This window comes from Vigna unguiculata, chromosome 1, assembly GCF_037176805.1.
Source record: "Vigna unguiculata cultivar grain cowpea cultivar isolate G323 ecotype 2 chromosome 1, ASM3717680v1, whole genome shotgun sequence".
NCBI classification, from domain to species: domain Eukaryota; kingdom Viridiplantae; phylum Streptophyta; class Magnoliopsida; order Fabales; family Fabaceae; genus Vigna; species Vigna unguiculata.
In genome coordinates, this window is record NC_140792.1 from 13,764,068 (window position 1) to 13,773,551 (window position 9,484).

The 9,484-nt window shown below is 33.9% G+C and overlaps 1 long non-coding RNA gene across 9 annotated transcripts; it reads left to right on the plus strand.

Moving 5' to 3' along the window:
* Positions 1–1,465: 1,465 nt before the first annotated feature.
* On the plus strand, positions 1,466–6,570 carry LOC114174858 (uncharacterized). 9 transcript variants are annotated; one of them, XR_003602753.2, is made up of 10 exons: positions 1,474–1,780; positions 2,114–2,157; positions 2,265–2,324; positions 2,660–2,792; positions 2,897–2,941; positions 3,424–3,514; positions 3,995–4,076; positions 5,663–5,739; positions 5,914–6,015; positions 6,213–6,570. It is a non-coding gene; the product is annotated as an uncharacterized LOC114174858 (long non-coding RNA). The 9 variants fall into 9 exon arrangements; XR_014993263.1 differs by having other exon boundaries at positions 2,904–2,941; XR_014993264.1 differs by lacking the exon at positions 2,660–2,792 and having other exon boundaries at positions 1,466–1,780; positions 4,375–5,739.
* Positions 6,571–9,484: the final 2,914 nt, after the last annotated feature.

The window sequence follows — 9,484 nt, forward strand, 5'->3', positions numbered from 1 at the left end:
AAGACCTAGCCTAGGACACTTTGCTTGTAAATACTAGATTAGGATTTTATTTTGGGCTTTGTATTTTAGGCCCAGTAGATTAGGGTTTTCTTTGGGCCATGTATTGGGCCTTAGAGGAAATTAGGCTTTAGAAGTAATTTTGGACCAAAAAGGGGAATTGGGCCAAATGGGCCAAGAGTAGTGTGTCTACTCTAGAAAAGCCTAGAAGCTTCTCAAACTTGCTCTCCAAGGATGAGAGTTAGCTTCCCATGGCAAGACAAGTGTGACTTGCTTAGGTGGCAAGTCACACCTCCCACATGCTCCTTTTTGGCTCCAAAATTCAACTTTCTAGACTCCTTTTTCCCTCCACTTTTTGGAGACTCCTTGGTCTCATTTTAGCCTATAAATAGAAGGCTTAGGAGATGTATTTTTCAACTTGAAATTGAGTACTGAATTGTTGCCCAAATTTGTGCACAAATCTCTTTTGAGCTCACCTTAGAGTAAACTCTTCCCTAGTTTACTCTAGTCTTCTTCCTTAGGAGTTGGCCTCACCTCTCTTAAGAATCCTTTCACCTACACCAAACCAAACACCTTAAGCTTCTTTCCTTCATGCTTCCAAATCCAACACCATCCATGGAGCCTCCATTCTTCATGCAAGCTTCAATGGAGACAAGAAGAAGCCATCAATAAATGATGTGGAGGAGAGAGTAAAGCAAAGGCATAAAGGATAAAGTAAAAGGCATGAAGCATGTGTACCTATGTACCTTTGGTCTCCTTTGTTTTTAGCACACTTTGGCCACTTTTTGGAGACATATGAGACACAATCTTTGTCTCCTTTTGTGCTAGAACGAAATTAGCCTTGTACAAACCATAATTAGCTCTTTTGTCTCTCATTTTTGTAACCTTATTTGACCTAGTTTCTAGAAGCTAGGGTTAGGTTTTTGTAGAGACATGCTTAGGTATTTTTATTTGCTTAGAGGCCCTTAAACTCTTCTATATAAGGGGTGTACTAGACATGTAAAAGGGTTGAACATTTTGAAGTAAAAACACTCTTCTGTCTCAACCATTTGTGAGAGTTTCCTCCCTAGGGAGTGAATACTTTTAAGCCTTATCTTGCATAGCAAGTGGCGGCATACATCCACTCATCTTCCAGGTTGCCATGGCTTCTAGCCTAGCCTTGTAGTGGCGTGCTTCTCACATTTTTACCATTCCTTTCCAGTCCATTTTATGTTTTCTTCTTCCTTTAATTGTTCTTTATTTTCTATGGTTTATGTGCTTTCCAATTCCTTTCTGTTTTGAATCAATCCATCATCTTCTTCTCTTGAGCTTTGTGAAAGGAACCTTCACGTCTAGCTTGCTATGTTAATGTCACTACAAAAAAAATTATTTAGTGAAGGTTTATTTATGGAAGTTATAAAAACCCTCCACAAATTAATATTATTTAAGATGGTTTTCATCGATTGTCTAAATGCTAAAATTAGTGGAATTTTTTCATTTTTGGAAGAGGTCTATAACCTCCACAAATCATTTTACACTTTTCATTCCCTTTTATCTTTTTTCAGCTTTTCCCTCCACCACGTTTGGTTACACTCTGCCTTCATTTTTGCTTTGGATTAGGGTTTAGTTCAGGGAAATTGGTCTCCGTCGTCGCTCGTTGGTAGTCGTCGCTCGTTGGTAGTCGTCGCTTGTCGACAGTCATCGTCGTCGGTCAGTGCTCGTTGTCAGCGGCGACATTCAGTGAAATCGTCTCTATCATGGCTCGTTTGTCGTTCACTTGTGCTCGTCATCGTCGACCTTCAAGGTACAAACTCTGAGTTGGATTACCATCTATTGATTCCCAGTACTCATCGTTCTTCAATGTCCGTGTTCTTTTAGGTTGTGCTCATCACTTAATAATGTTATGCAATGTCTAACATTGGGTTCCTCTGTCTCAAATTATTGAGCCTTCTTGAGCCTCTGGTTGTCAAAAAATTCCAAGTGGTACAGGGATTAGGGTGTAGAAGAGAGTGTTTATGAATGTCCTTATTTATTTTTTGTGTGTGTGTGTGTATGTGTACAGGCACCACCGTGAAGAGAATGACACTAGATTTTTCTTACTTAACATCAACTGCATATATTATATTTTGTTTGTCAGGTGAACCCAAAAGCTACCAACTAAATGATATTTGTTTAGGAAAGGTAATGATTTTTTATTATTCAAACTTATTTTCAATCTTGACTCATGTTTGATTTCTTAAAGTTTTATTCAACCACATATTAATATGACTTTCTCTTCTCATTTTTAGATTAGAAAAGAGTAGATAATTGACTGAATTACAACTCCATATCAACTCTTGTCCCTAAAGGTAATAAGACCTTAACTTATTGTGAGTGTGATGATGGAATGCAACAGACATGGATGCCACCTGCACACACCTTTGGTCTTTTATTAAATTTGATTATTAACTAAAAACTTGATATATATATATATATATATATATATATATATATATATATATATATATATATATAACTAAGAACACGTAAAACTAAGAACACGTAAGACTAACTAGTTTTATAAATTAGACATTCCTAGGGTCAATTTTCTACCCTATAATAAACTTGAAATTAATAATTTAGATGTTTAAGCTTTTGGATGTTTTAAAGCACTAAAAATTATATTTTATGATGTTGAGAGAAGTTGGAAAGGAGAAAGAATTGGCGAAGGAAAAGATTCAAAAGTGTGATGTAAAAATTAGATTAGTTGTAACAGGACACTTGTGCTACCTTCAAATACTGCCATTGCACCTGTGAATCCAACATTTTTGCCTAGGGTAATATTTTTCTGTTCATGATGCCTATTACACATATTTGAAGATGTTTGGCCATAGTGAATTAGTATTGCTATTAACCTTCCTGATGGTGCTGTATTTCTCAGTCTGAAGATGAAAGGGAAATGTGCTCAAGAAGCTCAGGACACAAGGTGCATACCAGCTCAATGCCTTTATATTACTGAATTAATAGAATGGATAGATTTTATTTAGGCTAGTTTTAGTTGCATATAAATGAATTTCTTTGGGAATGAGAAGTTTTCTGTCGGTGTATATTTATGTTTGCATGATGGGTGTTTAGTCCCTTTTCTTGCAAGAGTAAGGATGGGCACATTACCCTCTATAAACCTCACTAGATTGGAGCCTTTTGTGCTGGACTGTGGCCTCCGTCCTTGCTATAGAACTTGAACTAGTTTTTTAGCATGTGATGTCTCCTAAAATTTACTATATTAATTATGATATTGATATTGAAAATTGGCTTATTTTCTTTGATTTTTATTCCTTCCTAATCAATGTGGACAATACTTATTTCTTTTGAATAAAGCATAAAGATAAGTTAAGCTTTCAAAGACTGAGACACATATTTTATATTTGAAACTTTCACATGTTCCAAATTTTGAACATGTGCATGCAGGCACCGCTGTTGATCGGGTGTGATGTCAGAAATTTGACTGCTGAAACACTTGAGATTTTAAGCAATGAAGAAGTCATTGCCATTAATCAAGGTCGTACTACTGCTTTCTATTATTGTTACCAAGTCAAATGCATAACTCTCTGTATGTGGTGCCAATGGTGTTTATTTTGTTACATAAAATGGATAAATTTGAGATGTATTAATCAGTAATTTGTTTTGTACCTTTGATTTATTATGAATCTGTGAGACAGATACGCATTCTTTATGTATTTAAATGGTCTATTATTAATGCAAGTTTCACTTATTGATGGAAACATTGTTTCTTGAATTAGGTATAGGCTCTTGATTTAATGTAACTCCTACGTAAACCAATTACTTCAAAGGATATTTCTGGAATAACAGTATAATTAGCACATTATTAATTAGAATTAACTAACTTAACTATTTTTAGTGGATTTGATGAAATTTATTAGTTGTTTCTTATGTAAGAGATCGGAAGGAGCAAATTTTTCATCTATCTCAGTGACTAAGGTAAGTAAGGATACTGATTATTTATTTTGTATCTCTGCAGACTCACTTGGAGTCTAGGGAAGGAAAGTTTTGCATGGAACCATTCCTAATGAACTTACCAATTATTCTGATCTAAGAGCACTGTAAGTGAAATGGTTCACTCCTAAAGAAGTATTTATTAATTTCCTATAAATTGCAGTGCTTTTATGTTATCCATCATGATTTGATGTTTGATAATATTATTCAAATGTGGATTATTACTAGACAAATCTTACATTTCACTAACAGTCAGGGAAGAAGAAGCAACACACAAAACTGAAACTGAAAATAGACATGCTGTAAATGATTTTTTCTGTTACAGTCACTTGGTACTTTCATCTAGTGAATCATCAAATTCTATAATCAAATTTTGTAAACTATCATTGTGTTGCCAATTTGCAGTACAACTATGACAGTGTTCCCTTCAAGTGAGGTAGGTCTACACCATGGAGCAGAGTGATGAGATCAAATGCCACTAACTCATGTGCCAATGAAATGAACTTTGCCACACAAACATTACCAAAACAATTGAATATCAAATTAGGATAGTGGTTCCACACAAGAATGCATAGCAGATAGTGACCGAAATTTGGCTTAGAAAAATCATTGGTACTGTATGATTCGATTGCTCATTCATGGGTCCCATACTAGATATTGTCTATTATTTCGATTGTGTAAAATTGATCATGGTTTGACCTCTAAGGAAGACACCACAACATACCACAACTGGGCATGAAGAAATTAGGTCTTTTTGTTTTAACAACTACATTATAATATCATGGTTGGACTCATCATTGAGGTATTAGTACTCATATGCAAGATTCACTTCACACTATTCTCCCTCTTTGTCATATACTATTTGTTCTTTAGTGTGCTGTGAGAATCTAAGTTTATCAACATCTTAAGGCAATTAACTAACATATAAATTGTATACAGTAGTATGTTTTTAACTAAAACAAGGTGGAAGATTTTGCTGACAAAAGATGGAATGTGAATATGTTTGAAGCAACTTGGTTTAAAAGGTTGGGATGTGAATAAAGTAAAATGAAGTTTTAGGGTTCAATTCCTAATAAAGAAAAGAGGAAAATAAAGTCCTGTGGTAGCTGTAAATTGTCTTTATATAATCAAAAGTCAATTTAAACATTTGGGGTTGGTAATTAAGTATAGGTCTTCTTATCTCTTCTGTTGGCAGTATTGTAAAAGTAGTAATATCTTACCAATATAATATAATATCCAAAAGATTATTTTGTAATTAAAATATAATATCCAAAAGATTAATCAGTTCATTTTTCAAAGACTGAATCATATTTTCTGTTGTTTCAAGAACTCAATTGACAGTGTTTCTTGCATGCAGAGATCAAATTATTCATTTGTCTTAATCTAAATTTAATTTTAAGAATTCCGTAGTGTGAAATGTACATTTTTTTTCCTCTTGCACCTTACTTCAATTAACCATATAATACACAAAGACACACATATGCTTCGAAGGATGCAGAAATAATGGCATCTACTGTTGTGTCTTTGTCAAAGATCAAAAGTCCAAACCAGTGGCAGGAAACCTTAATTTCATTGTGATATCTTCTGTGTGATTATTATATATGTATTATGTTAATGTATTTGCACTATGAACAGCAAGCTGGTTCTATTATATATGTACTTTTGTAATGACAAATTCATTGAATGTAAATAGGTTTGAGGGTACTCACCTTTGGATTTCACTTGGTTTTCCTATTGTACTCCCCCATGCTGAAAGTGATCAAGCTGCAGGTAAGTCTCATCCTTGGTTTTGATTTTCCTAAATACTATCTAATTTCCTTGATTTAGAACTACCATACATATTAAATAATTATGGTCACTGTTTTGTATGATAATCCCCATGCATTCTTTATATCTAGTTTTCACTGTTGTGATTCACTTTTGGTTTCACATAAATATATGTAGCCATGCCAAAGGTGAAGCGTTTCCGAAATCCACAAAAATCATCACTTCAGCTTCCAGCTAATTCTTTACCATCAACAAATCCTGCACCAACTAATTATCTTGGTACTTATTTGTGATGTGATTTTTTATACAAGAATTATACTGTATTGGTGTGAGTTAATAATCATCGATACCAAATAGTCATGATTTTTGTGCAGGTCAATGATCTAATAATAAACTATTTTAGTATATGCATGTTGATTTCATGATTTGAGGTTGACGTTCTTCTTGTAGCTAATATTTATCTTTTATAATTTCAGCAAACCAGTGATGCAAATGAGCCTGAGTCTTCTATGGGTACAAGAGGATCATCTGGTGGTAGCAACATTTAGGGTGTTGATGATGTTTTATAGGATAAAACTATTTTAGTGTATTATGAAGAGGTTGTAGCCTAGTCGTACGACGAGGTTTCAGAAGATTGCCCTTGTTGGTATTGCGCAGCGAAATGTTTAGTGTATAGGGGTAACACGTGGCAACTCGAGGTTGTAGCCTAGTCGTACGACGAGGTTTCAGAAGATTGCCCTTGTTGGTATCACGCAACGAAATGTTTAGTGTATCGACAAAAACCAAGAGGGGGGTGAATTGGTTTTAAGTAATAAAATTAATACTTTAAAATTTTTCCAAAATTTATCAATTAAATCAGTGATTAATTTCTTTAAACACAATAATAGATGAAATAAAGAGATAGAGAAGAAGATTGAACACAAATATTTATACTGGTTCGGATCAAAAGACCCTACGTCCAGTTGTTAATCTCTCAAAAATGAGATTAACTAAATCACTATCAAGTAACAGATTTACAATCAGATATTAAGAGTGTAAGGAAAGAAAACACCTCTCTTGAATCACACAAGAGATGAACACCTTTCTCTCAATCACACAGAGAACCTTGACCTTAGCTTTCCTAGCAACAGCATCAACACTCAATCTCCTAGAACACCTCTCAGGAAAAATTATCGCTCTGGTGACAAAAATGGCTAATATTTATAGAGAAGAGTCTCCAACGGCCATATACACGCGATTTGATGCAAATCTAGTCGTTGCAACGGCTAGTTTTTGAATTTTGTTTGTCCAACGACGTGTAATAATCAATTATCCTAAGATAATAATCGATTATTGGTTCATGAACTGGGCAAAATATAAATCCTGACGAGCTGATAATCGATTATCCTAAGTGATAATCGATTATTCCAATGAGTTTTTGATTTTTGGCTCAGAATTAAGGATAATCGATTATGGCCCCAAATAATCGATTATTACAAAATGTTTTTGAATTTTAAGGTTGAGAATTTAAGGATAATCGATTATGGCCCCAAATAATCGATTATTTCATAATGTTTTTGGGATTTTTAAGAGTGGCTGATAATCGATTATTGACATTTATAATCGATTATTGACGCTATTTTTCGGATTTTTTAAGGATTTTGAGTTTTTGGCAATTTAAGAGATCTCTAATATGCCTAAGTCTCTTCTTAGTTCATAAAATCTATCTTTAGCTATAGGTTTGGTAAAGATATCAGCTAATTGGTGCTTTGTATCTACGTATTCTATCTCACAATTTCCTTTATTAATGTGATCTCTTAGGAAATGATGCCTTATTTCAATGTGCTTTGTCCTAGAGTGCATTATGGGATTTTTGGTTAAATTAATAGCACTGATATTATTACATTTCAGAGGTATGTGATTTAGAAAGATATTATAGTCTTCTACTTGTTGTTTCATCCAAAGAATTTGAGCACAATAGTTTCCAGCTGCTATGTATTCAGCCTCTGTAGTTGACAAAGCCACACAAGCTTGTTTCTTCGAGTGCCAAGAGACTAATGAACTACCTAAGAGGTGACAAGTACCACTGGTACTTTTTCTATCTATTTTACAACCACCATAATCAGCATCTGAATAACCTATCAAGTTAGGAGATGCCTCTGAAGGATACCAAAGTCCAAAACATGCAGTTCCTTTTAAGTATTTTAAAATTCTTTTTACTGCAGTAAGATGTGATTCTTTTGGATTGGCTTGAAAACGAGCACACACATATACATATTGCATAATGTCAGACCTACTTGCAGTAAGATACAACAAAGAACCTATCATGCCTCTGAACATAGTTTGATTTACCTCTATTCTTGATTCATCTTTGTCTAAGTAGCAGGAGGTTCCCATAGGAGTACTTGCTTCCTTAGCAGTATCCATTCCAAATTTCTTAAGTACTTCTTTACAGTACTTAGATTGAGAAATGAAAGTTCCATTTTTCATTTGCTTAATTTGAAGACCCAAAAAGAATGTCAATTCTCCCATCATTGACATTTCAAATTCTCCCTGCATTATGCTTGCAAAGCCTTTACATAAGGAACTATCAGTAGACCCAAATATTATGTCATTTACATAAATCTGAACTAGTAAAATATGCTCATTTACTCTTTTAATAAACAAGGTTAAATCAATATTACCTCTTTCAAAATCATTTTCTAACAAAAATGTACTTAATCGTTCATACCAAGATCTAGGTGCTTGTTTTAATTCATACAATGCTTTCTTTAATTTATAAATGTGATTAGCAAACTTATAGTCTTCAAATACAGGTGGTTGTTCAACATACACATTTTCTTTTATAAATCCATTTAGGAAAGCACTTTTGACATCCATCTGATATAGTTTAAATTTCATGAGAGAAGCATAGGCAAGAAGTAAATGTATAGCTTCTAACCTGGCAACTGGAGCATATGTCTCATCATAGTCTATACCTTCTTCTTATCTGTATCCCTTTGCTACAAGTCTGGCTTTGTTTTTAGTGATGTTTCCATCCTCATCCAGCTTGTTTCTGAACACCCATTTTGTTCCTATGACTTGGTGTGAATCATCCCTAGGAATGAGTTCCCAAACTTCGTTCCTTTCAAATTGATTCAGCTCTTCTTGCATTGCTATACACCTATGATCATCTTGAAGAGCTTCTTCTACATTTTTGGGTTCTATCTGTGAAACAAAGGCAACAGTCATACAAAAATTTGACATATTTCTAGTAACTACTCCCTTTGATATATCTCCAATGACATTTTCTAGAGATAATCCTCTAGGTGATTTCCAGCTTTTGGCAAGATCTTCAGGTTCAGTCAGTGGATTTTCATTTAGATACATCTCATCAAGGGCTTCTTTGAAATATTCTTCATCACCTGCATTTGTTTTATTTGACTCAAGAGGGTTCTCCTCAAGGTCCACAATTTCATCAAAAACAACATGCACAGATTCTTCCACATTCAAGGTTCTTCTATTGAAAATTCTATAGGCTTTACTAGTTAATGAATATCCTAAGAAAATAGCTTCATCAGCTTTAGAATCAAATTTACCCAAATTTTCTTTTCCGTTATTTAGAACAAAGCATTTGCATCCAAATATTTTTAAATGTGCTACATTAGGCTTTCTTCCTTTAAACAACTCATAGGGGGTAATTTTTAAAATTGGTCTAATGAGCATTCTATTTAATACATAACATGTTGTGCTCACAACATCAGCCAAAAAAAATTTAGGCACATCATAT